Source organism: Phaseolus vulgaris, chromosome 7, assembly GCF_000499845.2.
Source record: "Phaseolus vulgaris cultivar G19833 chromosome 7, P. vulgaris v2.0, whole genome shotgun sequence".
In the NCBI taxonomy this organism is placed as follows: domain Eukaryota; kingdom Viridiplantae; phylum Streptophyta; class Magnoliopsida; order Fabales; family Fabaceae; genus Phaseolus; species Phaseolus vulgaris.
The window spans coordinates 2,590,214-2,605,573 of NC_023753.2; the positions used below are offsets into that span (position 1 = coordinate 2,590,214).

General features: G+C 24.8%; 1 non-coding gene across 1 annotated transcript; it reads left to right on the plus strand.

Annotated features, from left to right (window-relative positions):
- Positions 1-6,070: 6,070 nt before the first annotated feature.
- TRNAG-UCC (transfer RNA glycine (anticodon UCC)) lies at positions 6,071-6,142 on the plus strand. The gene has a single exon. It is a non-coding gene; the product is annotated as a tRNA-Gly (tRNA).
- The last annotated feature ends 9,218 nt before the right edge of the window (positions 6,143-15,360 follow it).

The following is a 15,360-nucleotide window of genomic DNA, read 5'->3' on the forward strand; positions in this document are numbered from 1 at the left end:
TATATATTTTGTTTGATCTTTTTTTTATGCATACAAGTTCTTATGAAAAAACCCTTCAATTATTTATATATATCAATCAGGATGTTATATTTTTCTTATTGAACCAGACTTTTACAGTAATTATCTTAAATTATAAAAAAAATACTTTATGCATAAAAATTGTCATATAGTGAATCTAACATCTTCCACAGATTTTTTTATTGATAGGTAGTATAAAAAAAATAAAAAATCCTCAATATAATTAAATTTTAAAGAATTTTATAAGTTTAGTTTTATTTAAGTCATTCTTATTTTTTATACTGCTTCATTACAAAATAAAATTAGATTGATGTACCTTTACGGATATTTCTCCTACATAAACATAATTTTATCCATATTTGTTTTCAAATAAATCTCTATCGTTGGTTTAGAATGCAATTTTTTTCCTCATATATATCTCTTGTACTTATTATTTAGTTGAAAAGAAGAAAAAGTTATATATATTAATTACGGTAGTGCCAACTAGTTGTACTTTATTGGATGAAAATCACAACACTAAAAGACAAATCCTATCAAAACAACTTCATTTTTTAAAATATATATTTTATTTTATAATAATATACAAATAAATTATTTACTACTAAAAGTGACCATGAATTTAACCTCGCAATTTAACTATTATGTGTCAATTCTTTTATTTTCAAATACAAAATCAACTCATCTCCTTCTATATAATGTAAGATTATAATATTTTATAAATATATGTTAAAAAAGTAAACTAATTTAAAATAAATATTATATATATATATATATATCATTTTAGAAGAAAAACAAATATATATATATATATATATTTTATTAATAGAAAATTATTACTCTTTACATTATTGAATACTATATAAAAAATATTTTGTGTGCTCATTTGAAGAAACTTTTCAATTTATTCTATTCATATAATTCATTCGGATCCCAAATTACTTTTTTTTCTCATTACATCCTCAATTAAATTATTTTTAGAACACATTAATTATTTTATTTTTTAATTTTAACTTTTGTCATATGAAAAAAATTGACTATCAATATGTTGAATTGTATAAACTATTAATTAGGTAACCTAAAAAATTATCTTAATTCTTTAATTCTTACTTTCTCTTTTGTTTTGTTACATTTTTTTTTTCTTTCAACATTTACCTCATTTGATATTTAAATTATTTGAAATATTATTCTTATAAAATATTTCGTAAAAGTAATAAATATTATAGTTATCATAAATTTTTAATTATATATAATTTCATTTGTTATATTTTAAAAATAATTATTTAATTAATATTTTAAATAATATTCAGATATGTATATATTGTTACCTAAGGAAGACGGCGTAACTATAATACCCCAATAAAAACAAAAACGAAAATAAATATAAATTTATATTTTAAAAATGAAGATAAATATAACTCATTGTCATCATTTGACATTTCTATCGTGAAATTGCAACAACTATTTCTCAACTTTATAATAGCATGATAATGGTTACATTCCGGTGTATTATGATCATTGAAAACTGAAAAGAGAGAAAACGAAGAATTTTTTTTTTGTTTTCATAAGTAGAAATGGATTTAAAATTTAAGAAAAAAATAGTAAAAAATTAATTTATGTGATAAAGTAAAAAATATATATAATAATTTAATGATTTAAAATTTTATCCAAATATCGTTGTATTAAAATTTAAATGTAATTAAATTTAAAAAAATATTTAAATGTATCTTACTTTTTTGTTTACAATTTTTTTTTTATGTGTATAACGTGCTGTAGTTTTATTTTATATATAATGGAAGAAATCTTAGATAGTTTGCTTTAATCCACCTGTTCCCTATTTTTTTTTTTAAAAAAAAATATACACAAAATATGATTAATTAATTTAACATTATTTATTTTTCTATATCATCATCCTTACACAAAGATTAAAAAAAAAGGGTTAAATAAATATGGGTAAAAGGTTTACATAATTACATTCGAAATAGTAAAAAGATTGCAATTAATACACATAATTTTCAATCTTTCATCATAGGTTTTGTGTTGTAATCTAGGTAGCACAGACACGAGGAGATACATAAAATTTCTAAAATGTAAGACACAGAGACATAAATCTATATATTATATAATTATAAATTATATAAATTGACAATAAAGATTTATGTGCACAAGTATGTTCCTAATTATTTTTTTGAACAGAAAAATTATTTTCATGATTGGTTCACAATGATTTGTTTCTTAATTTTATAATCATTATAACAATTTATACAATAAAGTTTGAATTTTGAGAAAATTAATATATTTTTCCTTTTTAAAATTGTGTTAGAACCGTACTATAATTGTCATAAATCTAACAAATACTTTTTTAGTTGGACATTTTAGGGATACGTATCCTACAAGTATCATACGTGTACGATGTCCAATACAAGTATCGGACACCACGCCATTTAAAAGGAGTGTCTGAACATATAATTCTTCAAAACACTCCTTAACACATAAAAATGTTATAACTATTTAAAACTACAATAATAAATAAGAGTTTCAGCTATCAACTTTTTTGAAACACATAATATAATATAATAAAGAACATAATATATAGTTAAGGGTAAATACCCTCACCCTTAACCTCTATTTTTTATTTATTAAAAAACCCTAACACAATTCAACTTAATTTTTCTCTGTTAGATTTGGAATAAGTGTAAATTAATTCCTAATTGCAAGGTTGATTGTGATCCCTACCTTTTAGTATTTTTGTTATTATAGTTTATAGTACCTTTATGTCACTCATTATTCTATTTTATATTAATACAATGTACTCAATATTAATATTTAAAATAAAATATTTGTATATATAATATTACATTATTTATTAATTGAACAAAATATTTGCCATTTATATTTATGTCTGATTTATAGTAACTTTATATCCATCATTATTCTATTTTATATCAATACGATATACTCAATATTAATATTTAAAAGAAAATATTTGTATATATAATATTACAATATTTATTAATTGAACAGAATATTTACCATTTATATTTAAGTCTGATTTACTTTATAAGTTTTTAAACAATATTCTTCTGTTATTAAATTCATATATAAGGAAAACGGAAATATTATCATTTGATTGAGGCCCTTAAATATTAATGCTACGAAAAATACTATTTGTTATTTTTTAAATAAGACGATTTAATTGAAATGATTCACCTAATTAAACATGTACAAATATCTTATATATTTTTCAATTGAAATATTTAAATAAATTTTACTTTTTATTATAATAAAATAGCTTTATATTCTATTCAATGTAATAATTTTCTAGTCAAATGTATAAATTGTGTATCAGTTATCATAATCACTACTATTATTTTAAATTTAAGTTTTAAAGGTAGATTTAAAATTAAAATATTGGAGCAGTCACATTCTTGTATATATATATTTATAATATTTTTTTTATGATAACTAATTGTGTTTAATGTAAAAAAGTAATAATTGTATAAAGAACTATTTTTTTATATATTCTGTTGTGTTTATCTATTTGACTTTGTTATTATGACTAAAGACTGTCATGAGATGACACAAAAGGACCGTATTAAAAAATATAAAATAAAATAGTATAAAAAATATAAAATATTTCTACACAAATAAGAAAAATATAATCATTTCATAATTTACAAAAACAAAGCAACACATAATGGAGTATAATTTAGTAAGTAATTTGTAAAAAAAAAATAACTAAATAAAAAAAATCACATGAATTTTATGATAGAAGTTGAAGTTATAACGTAAAAAAGTAACTCAAATAATCATTTTAGTCCCAATATTCTAATCTCAAATTCACTATTATTATGACATATATTTTCCTTTAGTATTTGTGACTCTAGCATAGTTTTATATAAAAAAATTAAACATTTTTTTGATATACTTCATTTTGAGATTGTTTTTACTTTTAATTCAAACTTTAAATATTCTGAATATTTATAATAAAAAATTATTAAAATTAATTATTATTAATTTTTAAGATGTTAAAATATTTTATGTTAATTCATTAATGTAAATATTATAATACTATAATATAATTTGTGTTGAATTTTTGTTATTATATAAAAGAGTATTTAAAAAATCTAAAATTTAAACTAAAAATAAAAATTAATTTCATATTAATAGAAACAAAAATATATACGAAACATGTACAAAAATATTATATAGAAAAATTCATTACAATATAGCATTGTACATATTTTATCTTATAAAAGTATTTGAAATACGTATTTGATTAAATGATAGCTTAGAATGTGTGTGGGTTGAGTACTGTATGGTTATTAAATGATACCTCCATGCATATTTATTGTTTATAAATAAAGTAAGTGTGCATTTATTATATGAAACACTAATTTATATGAAAAAGAGTACTTTAATAATTATTTCCTCAAAAGATGACAATGGTGCATGGTCCAGTGGCCTACCTCCACCCAGTTTTCGAAGATGTCATTGCCAGCTCATGCATGACCCCACTCACCTTTGACCCCAAAAACAATCACTTTGAATTTCAAGAACCTTCACAAAGCTCTCAAACATGTCCATGCATCAGAGAAAACCACCTAATCTAAGTTAGATGTTTTTTTTAAGAAAATTCCCTATCTCAAATCTAAAACATTGAGAAATCTAAAATATTTAATTGAGATTGGTTAAATTCTGAGATGATTATTGATCGTATTCTTTCAAGTTTCATGAGCTCTAAGGAAATTAGGGGACTCCATCCGTAAAAAATACTCTCACGCTCAAGTCAGTAAGAATATAAAATATATAATGAGTATAATGTAAAATATGAGTTAAAAAAAGCACTTCATGTATTATTGTGTACGTTATTATTTCTTTTGTCTCAGTTGTAGTAGTTTCTCGTCTGTTCCCCTTTATTAGATATCTTCTCTTTTGACATATTCTAACATCATGACCTTAGTCCGATGATGTATAATAATAAGTCGTTCGTCAATCTTCATATTCGAAAATAATGTTGTATTAGTGCAAAACAAAAGGTCTCGATTAATTAATTTTTATTATTCAATTAGAAAAATATCAAGACCACACATAAAAGGAGTGTGGTGGATTTATCAATATATATAAGATAATGTATTACAATAAAAATTAAATTTACACATGGATTAAGAATACACTTATTGTTGACCATATTAAATATTATTTGGACAAACTAAAAATATTAATGAAGTAAAGTGAATTAGCATTTGTTAAATATAAAACATTAACATTGAATGAACGAGTCATTAACTTCAATTCTCTCTAATCTCAAACAACAAATAATTTATGGAGTATCATATTGAACACTCAACCCTAGAAGAAAACAAGACACCCACGAAAACTATGTATCTATGTATTACTTCACACGTTAAATCTCCTCTAGATATACGTAAACAATTTCACCTATATTATATCTCTTCTTATTGACTACACATTAAAATTTAATTAAACAGTTTAAACTTAAATTCATGATAGAATTGTATTTGTATTTAATGAAAAACTGTGACAGAAAAGATTATTAGCTACAATTAGTTTAACTGTTGATAGCTGGTGAACTAATATTTTTTTTAAAGCAATTACAGCATTAGTTAATGAAAAAAGTGTAATATAAAATGAAAATGTTGGAATTTGGGAATTTTCTAGAATAGAGCACGCGTTTTTATATTGCATGCTATGCATAGAGGTCAAACATACAATATCGGGATAAGATAGCGTTTGACGTATTTAATATTTAAAAACAAATATTTATTTATGAGTTCTTTAAAAATATAAAATATAGTAGTTTTCTTATCAAAAAGATATATTTTTTTAAAGAATTAAGTCAAATAATATTTAAGAACAAAATCTCCCTCTCATGTTATATATACTTCCATTTTTAAGAATGTATTTTTTTTTCAATTATTACAGCATAACCCTTTTTAAAGTGATTTCAAGGGTATATTATTTTTCAAGTGATGAATTTAAAATGGTATAGTTTATAACAATTTATTTTAATGTCTATAGTATAACATCAACAGCGTTTGTAGTCCAACGGTTAGGATAATTGCCTTCCAAGCAATAGACCCGGGTTCGACTCCCGGCAAACGCAATCTTTTTAAATCTCTCTTTTGAATGTTTTTTATATTATTTTTCTCTGCTCCTACTGACAAGATACATCTTGTTATCTTTAATATAAGATATATATTTTTTACTTTTAATTACATAATAGATAATAATTAATTTTTTATATTACGTTATTTTATTTGTCCATATACTATTTATTTTATATTATTTAGATTACTGCTTTTTGATATATACTTTTTAATCATTATATTAGTCAACATAACATAATTAAGCTGTCTACTTAAAAATATACTATTTGCTTTATTTCAAATTTGATTGAAAAATATTTTAAAATATAGCTACTTTGAATAGTGTGAGATACACTAAAAAAATATAATAACTTAAAGTAAAACATATACTTAAAATAATTAGATTATGAAAGAAAATAAAAATAATTAAAATTAACATGTCTATTTTTATATTTATATTTGTTAACTATTTTAAGGTATAATTTTACTAATACTTATAATATAATAAGTTGAGTAAACATATTTCATCTGTAAGTTGTCAATTGTAATTAAAGTTTATATATTTTATTGTGTTTGCTTGGAATAACTTATTTTTTTTTTTTTTTTCCACTTTTGATGTATGGGTTGTGTATAATATATAAATAAGGAGTTACTTCTTATTTTTAATGAAACTCTCATCCAAACATTGACGAACATAATGACTTTTTAAAAAAATTTAAGTGATTCTAAATTTAAGTAGGATGATGTTAGCACGATGAATATCTTGAATGAATAATACTTATCTATGTGATTTCACAGTTTAGATCTTGTGAAAACCAGTCATTATCTATCAATATTTTTTTTATGCCGTGAATAATCTGAAAAAATAACAGTTAACAAAAGTAATAATCTAATTTAAACAAAAATCATTTTTTTTTTGTTAAAAAACTATATATAAACATTAATTTGCTTCTAAAAGATTACACAATTAACTAAATTAGCTACTATCACAGAAAAAAAAAATCCTTTAAACTTTCAGTCAATTTAATCTTTCTTTCATATATTACACTAATTAACTTGATCTTTAAATTGAGGAAAAGACAACATTACTAACTATATCTATATTGAGTAATTAAATTTTATTTATAAAATACACTTGTACTACATTAGGTATAAACAGATTCATGCAAGAAAATATTAGAGATAGTCACATTAAACTTGCACTTACTATGAATTACAAAAAAAAATCTTTATTAGCTTTAATGAGCTTAAGAAAAGATCATATTTTGGGTTAGAGAGAAAGTAATTGAAAAACTATGTGACTGCAAGGGGACATGATGAATCTTGAACAATATAATATGATAATTAGAGACAAAATGCAAAAGAAGAAAGTATGGTTTACCATGATTGAAGGGCTGTGGTCAAAATTTAAATGATGGTAATGATATTATGTTATTGCTAAAATAGAGAAAGAATTTGAGTGAATTTGCAGTGTGATGTGTTGAGGCTACAAAAGCCTACAAAAATTGAATATTTGCCCTATTAGTGCTACTATAAGACAAACTCTAGTCTTTTCATGAAATGGTCCCACTATCTCAACTTCTTTTGGAATTTTCATTCCAATGGCGTGGAGAATGAAGTGTCTGTGACTGTGAAATATTTATGTGCCTCCATTATCACTTTTTTACCATTTTTTCAGTCACAGTGAATAATAATCTATGATCTATTTCTAGGTGGTTAATGATAGCACTACAATATTAAGGTTGCTTCCTTAACATTTCATGGTCCCCGTAACAACTTCAATCCTTTAAGAACAACTTTAAATAGCTATAACATTACACATTTTGAGAAAAAAAAAAAAAGAGTGTAGTGATAATTTTGTTTTATTTTACGATAATAAAAATTTTTAAATTGTGTTCCATGAATAACTGAATAACTTCTACTTGTATGTGATGAGAAAAATTTACGCGGAAGCAATACACAATCATGAATCAACTGCAGAAAAATAAACGACACAAAAATTAACGTGATTCGGTCGCAAACTGCAATCTACATCCACACGAGCAACTATTAGGTTTTTATTATATCTTGTTGCACACCAATTATAAGGACAATGATTTCTTTAAATAGAGATAAATAGAGATAATAAAGGACACAATGATTAAGCCCACTCACTAAAATATGGTGTCTACTCAGCCCAACCCAATTGGTCCTGACTTCATACCCAAAAGTGTGTTATGGGTTATGTAACAAAAGAGAATATACAAATATTAATAAACATGACACGGAAATATGTATAATCTCTAAAATATATGATACATTGATACTTATAATCTCTATAAATATAGGATACGATCTATATATTATATAATTATAAATTATATAATTTAACAAAATATGTTTTTCAAATTTTCTTGTTGGAATGGTTCAAAATGATTTACTTTTTATTTTTGTAATCATAATTAAAATTTACAAAATAAGTTTAATTTTTTTTAAAAAAATTTAAATTATATTAAAATGAATTATCAGAAATTTAATAAATAATACTTTACTGATACGTGTTTTAATAATATCATACGACTATTGATGTTCGATATGTGTGTCTGACACGAACACATCATTTTAGAGATGTATCTGAGTTTGTGTTTATTTGAGAATAATATATTTAAAATCAATTGGTGTAATAACTTTGACGTTAATTGTCAAAAGCAGTAGTTTTATTGTGGCTTAAAATATGTTGTAATTTTTAATATATTAGTGAATAGATTTTAAACTAAGTGAGTATTTAACAACATTATCAGAATGAATGGAGAAAGGTGGTGTTGTAGGAAGGGTAACAGGAAGATAAAGGTAAGAGTGAAATGTGTCCGAAGTGGTAGAAGACAAATTGTGTTGTCTTTAAGGTACAGACATTAAGTTTTAGGGTGGATTGGCCTTCACTTTACCAACCACCCAATCCACCCTAACCTTAGTTTTTACTTTACAACGTCCCACGTTGTGCCCAACTAATCCTCAACCCGTGCAACAACATTAATAATTGAAAAAATTAATACCAATTAAACATGAATAAGTTATATAAATGTATTAATTTTTTATATATTTGACTTAGTTTCTTTATTTTCACTTCTTAGATTCCTAATAATAATAATATCTTAAAATCTTTAAATATTAAACATATCATTCAGGACAACCAGTTTAAACTTGAAATAAATCATTTATCAAAATTAATTTATTTAAGAAATATATCAGATTTACTTTTTTAAAAATTTATTGATTAAATTTTACAGAAATTTCTCTCCTTCCTCTTCCAAATAAAAATATAAATAAATAAATATGAAGTAGTGCTTTAGTATCAAGAGAATCTCTCCAACTTGTTTGACTAATGTAATTAAAGTGCAATGCTTAGTATCATAATTCATGTGATATGTATAAAAAGTAAGATTCATTGGATGAGATAGATTTTGTGCCAACTTAGGGATAAATTGTTGCAAAAGGAAAAAAGAGATAAGAATTTGGAAACCCAATGAAAGGAGAAGGAGATGTTCAGGAACCTTGTTGTTTTATGGACTATGATTTTGCTAAACATGCTTTTGGCATTTCTGCACTCATTATCTTCTGCAATATCAATGAGGACCATGACCACTGTATCACAACAGGCTCTTCAAATCTTCAAGCTACCCTTTCAATTTTTTCTGTAATAAGATTTGGATTTTCTTGTTCAATCCCCCAAATTTACCAGTTACGAGGCATTTGTCTGCTTCAGCCAGTTTCAAACAAACCAATACCTTTGTAATTTAAAAACACAAGTTCTTTTCAGTGAATCTTTTTCTTTTAATTTCCAATTCAAATTTTTCTTTTTACAATTTTAGTTTTCGAATTAAAAAAATCTACAAGTTGATTCAACAGTCATTTTGTATATGTTTTTTTTTACATAGTTAAATAACTTTTAATGACATTGTTCGTGTTAGGGAGATGAAATCTAAAGAACTATGATGAACTTCGTCTTCTTTTTATCGTACGGTTGGTTTATTTTTCAGCTTTCTTTTCCAAGTTTCTCATTACTCCTTCGGTCTCAGCTACTCGATCACTTGGTCTTCTAGAGAATATAGAATATGAGTACTTACAGAAGATACTTTAACGCTCAAGTCAACAAATAGGGTTCGATATTCAAATGTTATAGCACAGTAATGAATGACGTACTTACTTTTTGAAATGTGCATTATTTATATTATTTTAATGGGTCTACCTTGTTGGATCGGATTAGTAAAGTGGATTATGCTTAGAGATGTATTACCTAGTTCTTAATAATGACTTAGCTTCACTAATTTTAATTAAACGTAATTAAACCGAAAATATCGGTTGGCCCACACGGACATGAAACCTTCAATCGATCTGATTGTAGGATCTGAGACATGGTAATGACCGTTCAACCTAGAAGTTAATACACTTTAGATAATAATTCAACTAAAACAAAATAAAAGGAATAAATAGTATAATTTTGCTCAATATGCTTCAAAATTTGTCGACTCTATCATCTGCAAGAACACGAGGACCATGACCAGTGCATGATTATAGGGCCTTCAAAATTTGTAATTATTGTTATAAATTTTTATGTATTTTTATTTCAGTTTCAATATTTTTTAAATTTATAGTTTTGATCCAATAGTCAGATCAACAAAAGCTGCCAAACAGAAGTTTAGGGTAAGGTATGTTCACAATCCATTATTCATATTTATCATTTAAAAAAGAGTAAAAAAAAAAAACTGAATTCAAATTGCAGCTTGTTGTCCCATGTTTTTTGGTTTCGGCTTGGTTGTCTTTTAGGTTTTCAACCTTGCTCATTGTAAGTCTGTGAATGTCCTTTCTGTTTTCCTTTTTCTTATAACAACTGTATGAAACTAAAAACAATAATGATTTGCTGTGATGTCCAAGTCCAAAAAAAACACAAAGAAACTATAAGTAACCCAAGGCTGCTTCTTCCTGCACCTCCATACCTTCTTCTCTCACCTCCATAGATTTTCGTATTTCCAAAAATGTCCCTCTATAATATTTCGGATTACATAATCTGGAAGTCATTTTTCAAATTTTTAATTAGCTTCCGGATTATATAATCCAAAAGTCTTTTTTCAGATGCATTATTACTTTCCGGATTACATAATCCGGAAATCTTTTTTAACTTTCGGATTATGTAATCCGGAAGTTACTCTATGGAGGTGGCACAAGAAGGACAAAAATGTATTTTCATTTTGTGTATGGAGGTGCCAGAAGAAGATATGGAGGTGCAGGAAGAAACAGTCGTGACCCAATCCATTGAAGTTGCAAAATTTAGTCCATTACAATTTTGGGCTGCCCTCACAATCAAGATTCAGATCTTCATTGAAATTTCTTTCTACACCCCATAATTTTTTTTGCTTCCCTATAAATATGAAAATCTTTAATTTTCTCTTCTGGTTTATGAAAAATGACTTTTAGATGTGCAATTCATAAGTTATTTTTTAAATGAAGAAAGCTTTCGGATTACAATATTCAAAAGTCATTTTTGACTTCCAAAAAGTACATTTCAAAAGTATTTTTTTTGGATAATCTAAAAGTATTTTTTTACTTTTGACTTTTGTATTGTGAAATTAAAAAAAATAAAATCCTTCCAAATTATAAATTCTTGTTATTTTTTTATAAAAGAATTTATATATTACACAATAAAAAAACTTTAAAAAAATCTATAAATTGTATAATTTGAAAGTCTTTTTACAATTTAAATACTTTATTGAAAAGGGTAACCATGACGACAAGGGACCGTGACAACAAGGAATGATGATAACAAAGGAAGCAACGATGACAAGGGGGCGAGAACTACGGTGGCAATGGGTGGTGACAATAATAGTGTTTTCTTTTAACCACCTTTATGGAAACTATGGGAGTGCAAAAATGAAATGACCCATCTTCATCTTCAACAAGGCCCAATTGCAGAATTGAGCAGTGAACGAAACCCTAGTTTAAATAAGGAAGCCGAAAGAATTTTGGCTAAAAAGAAAACAAAGCTAAAGAATATTGCCAAAAAAAAACAAAAAGAATGAATAATAGCACGGAAGAAAATTTTGTGTAAATTGAAAATAGTTACGAATCTTCATATTGCATACAAGTGTTAGGCTAATTGATTTAAGATGTACATCTTTTTAACAATTTTATGAGCTAAAAAGAATTATCCATTCCATATCACTCTTAAAAATAAATTTCCATTTTCACACATAAATTATAAAAAATAGAGAGGTGGATACAAATGTTATTTTATACGAATATGGTGTAGTTTAGTGTATATATATCATAGAAATTGTGGGTAAAAACAATTTTATTATAAAATTGGTTAAGTCATATCTAGTTACATGAAGAAGTCACACTTCAAATTTCATGATTTCGTATAATACATAATTTGTGCATCACTTCCATAGTTTTCATTAATTTTAAGTTTAAATCTTAAGTAAAGTCGTATCACCCTTAGTGACTTTTGTTATATATATATATATATATATATATATATATAATTTTATTTTTTTTTATTTTTTAAATTGAAGTTATGCAAGCCATGCATCACTTAAGTTTGATATTATTATAAAAATTAAAAATTTCATATTGAATATATCATGAATTAGAGTTAAGAAATAGAAATGAGAATTTTGATCGTAAAATTATGATTAAGTTAATGGTGAAGACGAAATTTTTACTGTTATTAAAAACTTGGAAATTTTTTATAAGGTTTTTTAGAAGAAAAAAAACTACAAGTTGTCATAATTTTTTATAAAGAGTTCAAATCAAGACACATAAAAATAAAAATGAAAGTTACTTGATATGAGATAAGAATCCAATGATAAATATTCAAAGGAGATTTAGATAAAAAAACTTTAAAAAATCAACCATTTACTAATATTTTTTTTTATCTTTTTAGTATTTTTTAGGGTTTTTTTTTTATATTTTAGACTTTTTAGTCTATATCCTCGGTTAGGGTTATAGTTTTAACACCATTTTTTAATTATTTTTAATTAAAAAACAACTAAATATTTATAATTTTTTCAAATTTTATTTTTTCAAACGACAAAAGAAAAACAATTTTTTTTAAAAAAAAAGCAAAGGAGAAGTCATGCATTGTAAATTTTATATAACTAAAGTTGTGTTTGAGTGATCTGACTTCAATTGTATTAGTTTTACATTGAAATCGTACCAACGTGACACGATTTTTATTAAAGTTCATCACAAACTTAATGAAAGTTATTTAGTCACCACACAACTTTTGTACAACTTTAACCTGAACCACTATTTGAATGAAAGTTGTGTACTCTTAATACGACTTCTTTATATAAAATCGTGCTTTATTAATACGATTTCTTCATATATCCTGTCCATTAATACAACTTCTTCATATATCGTGTTTCTCTAAATTTATAATATTTTTTTTTCATATTCATAATAAAGGATGTAAACTCAATACAACTTTTTTTACCAACTAGTTTTGCAATGTTAATTTAGATTTAAATTTTATTTTTTAATATAATATTTAAATTCATTATAATTAAGTTTATTGACAGTATCATAATCAAATCTATTGACCCTACGAGTCATGCGACTTAAGCAATTGAGTAGTGTGTAATTTAATTTTCTTAAGTATAGTGTAAAAAATTTAAAGCAGAGTTTCAAATATATTTTATTCTCCCGTGGATGGTAAAAACATGTTTTTTTCATTGTGGGATAGTACGACCTTTGGTAGCAGAGAGCAAAAGATGTGGTGAGTTTGTACACACATTCAATGTGAACACTAGCTAATTATTATTTTTAATTACACATCAATCACTAAGGTAATTATTGAGTATTAGAACATAATGTATACAGAGGAAAGCACTAAAGCATGTTGGTTAGTAAAGAAAAAATGGTGAGATATAGACAGCTTCCACAATGCAGTTGTGTTTATGGCAAAAAAAATCTTGGCAAAGGCCAATCCAGAACAAGTGGATGGCAAAGAAGGGTCCTCATTAAGCCTCCATTTGTTGAATTTTATTTTTGTGAGTTGCAATATTAAATGTATTTTAAATCTAAATTAATTTTATAAAATTATTTTTTTATTGATTGTAGTCAAGTAAATCATCTTATCTGGTAGAGAAAGGTGTCGAAATACATAGAGTCAATGTATCAAGATAAAATAAGAAGATGTACAATAAATCAAATAATGACGTTTTAGTAAAAATATACATTAAATACGATTCATAAAGAAGATAACCCACTATAAACACTATAAATAAACAGAATTAAATGTACATTTTATTAAGATATTATTCATTCTAGTATAAAACCCGTACTTATTCTTTGTGTAGGGTCACTTACAGTTACAGTAGTTACAGTGTATTCCTAACCGAGTACTAAGAAACAAATATAAGAAAGAAAGTAAAGGAGGAGCAACCGAATGACGAGTAACCATTTCAGTCAATAACAAATATTGCATAAACCTTATACAAGTATATGTTATAATAGACAATAATAATTATGATATTGTATTAACAAGTAAATTTTAAAATTCAATTTATAAAATTAAATCATAAAACAAATTTTACACTTATATTATAAAATGTTATTACATAGTAGTGCCTCTCCAAACATCGAACTTCTCACTTCAAACTTACCATAGTTGATTGATTTTGGTATTTGGTGAAATGGTTCGTGTTGTCGGCATGGAATAATTTGTGTGTAACACCCTTCTCCTTAAGGCGTTTCAAATATTTACTTACGTTTACTCACACCATAGTTTCTCACCTCATAATTTTTAAAATATTACACGACACTATACACTCTTCAAATTTATATTTGAATGATGGAAACAAATAACTGATAATTTCATTGGTTAAGATCTTCAAGGACCGGGGATCAAGGAGTATATAAGTGAAAAATAAAAACAAAAAAGAACGAGTGAATAAGTTGCAAATCCCCTTAAATAATGCACTTATATTATTTAAAAAATAAAATAAAATTTGTTGTGTGCACAAACTCACCTAAAAATTAAGCTATACTTATTGACATTTAAATTTGATTTGACTGTGTATAAATCCTGAAGACTGATATTATTTGAATATTGTAAAACTCCAAAAGTTGACATTAATGCATATGTTACAGTGGTCCCATAAACCTTTAATAGCCTGATTAACTTGGACGGACCCCGTCTTGCAAATGGCTGATGTCGACGTTTTGTCTACCATACAAATCAATAATTTTAATCATT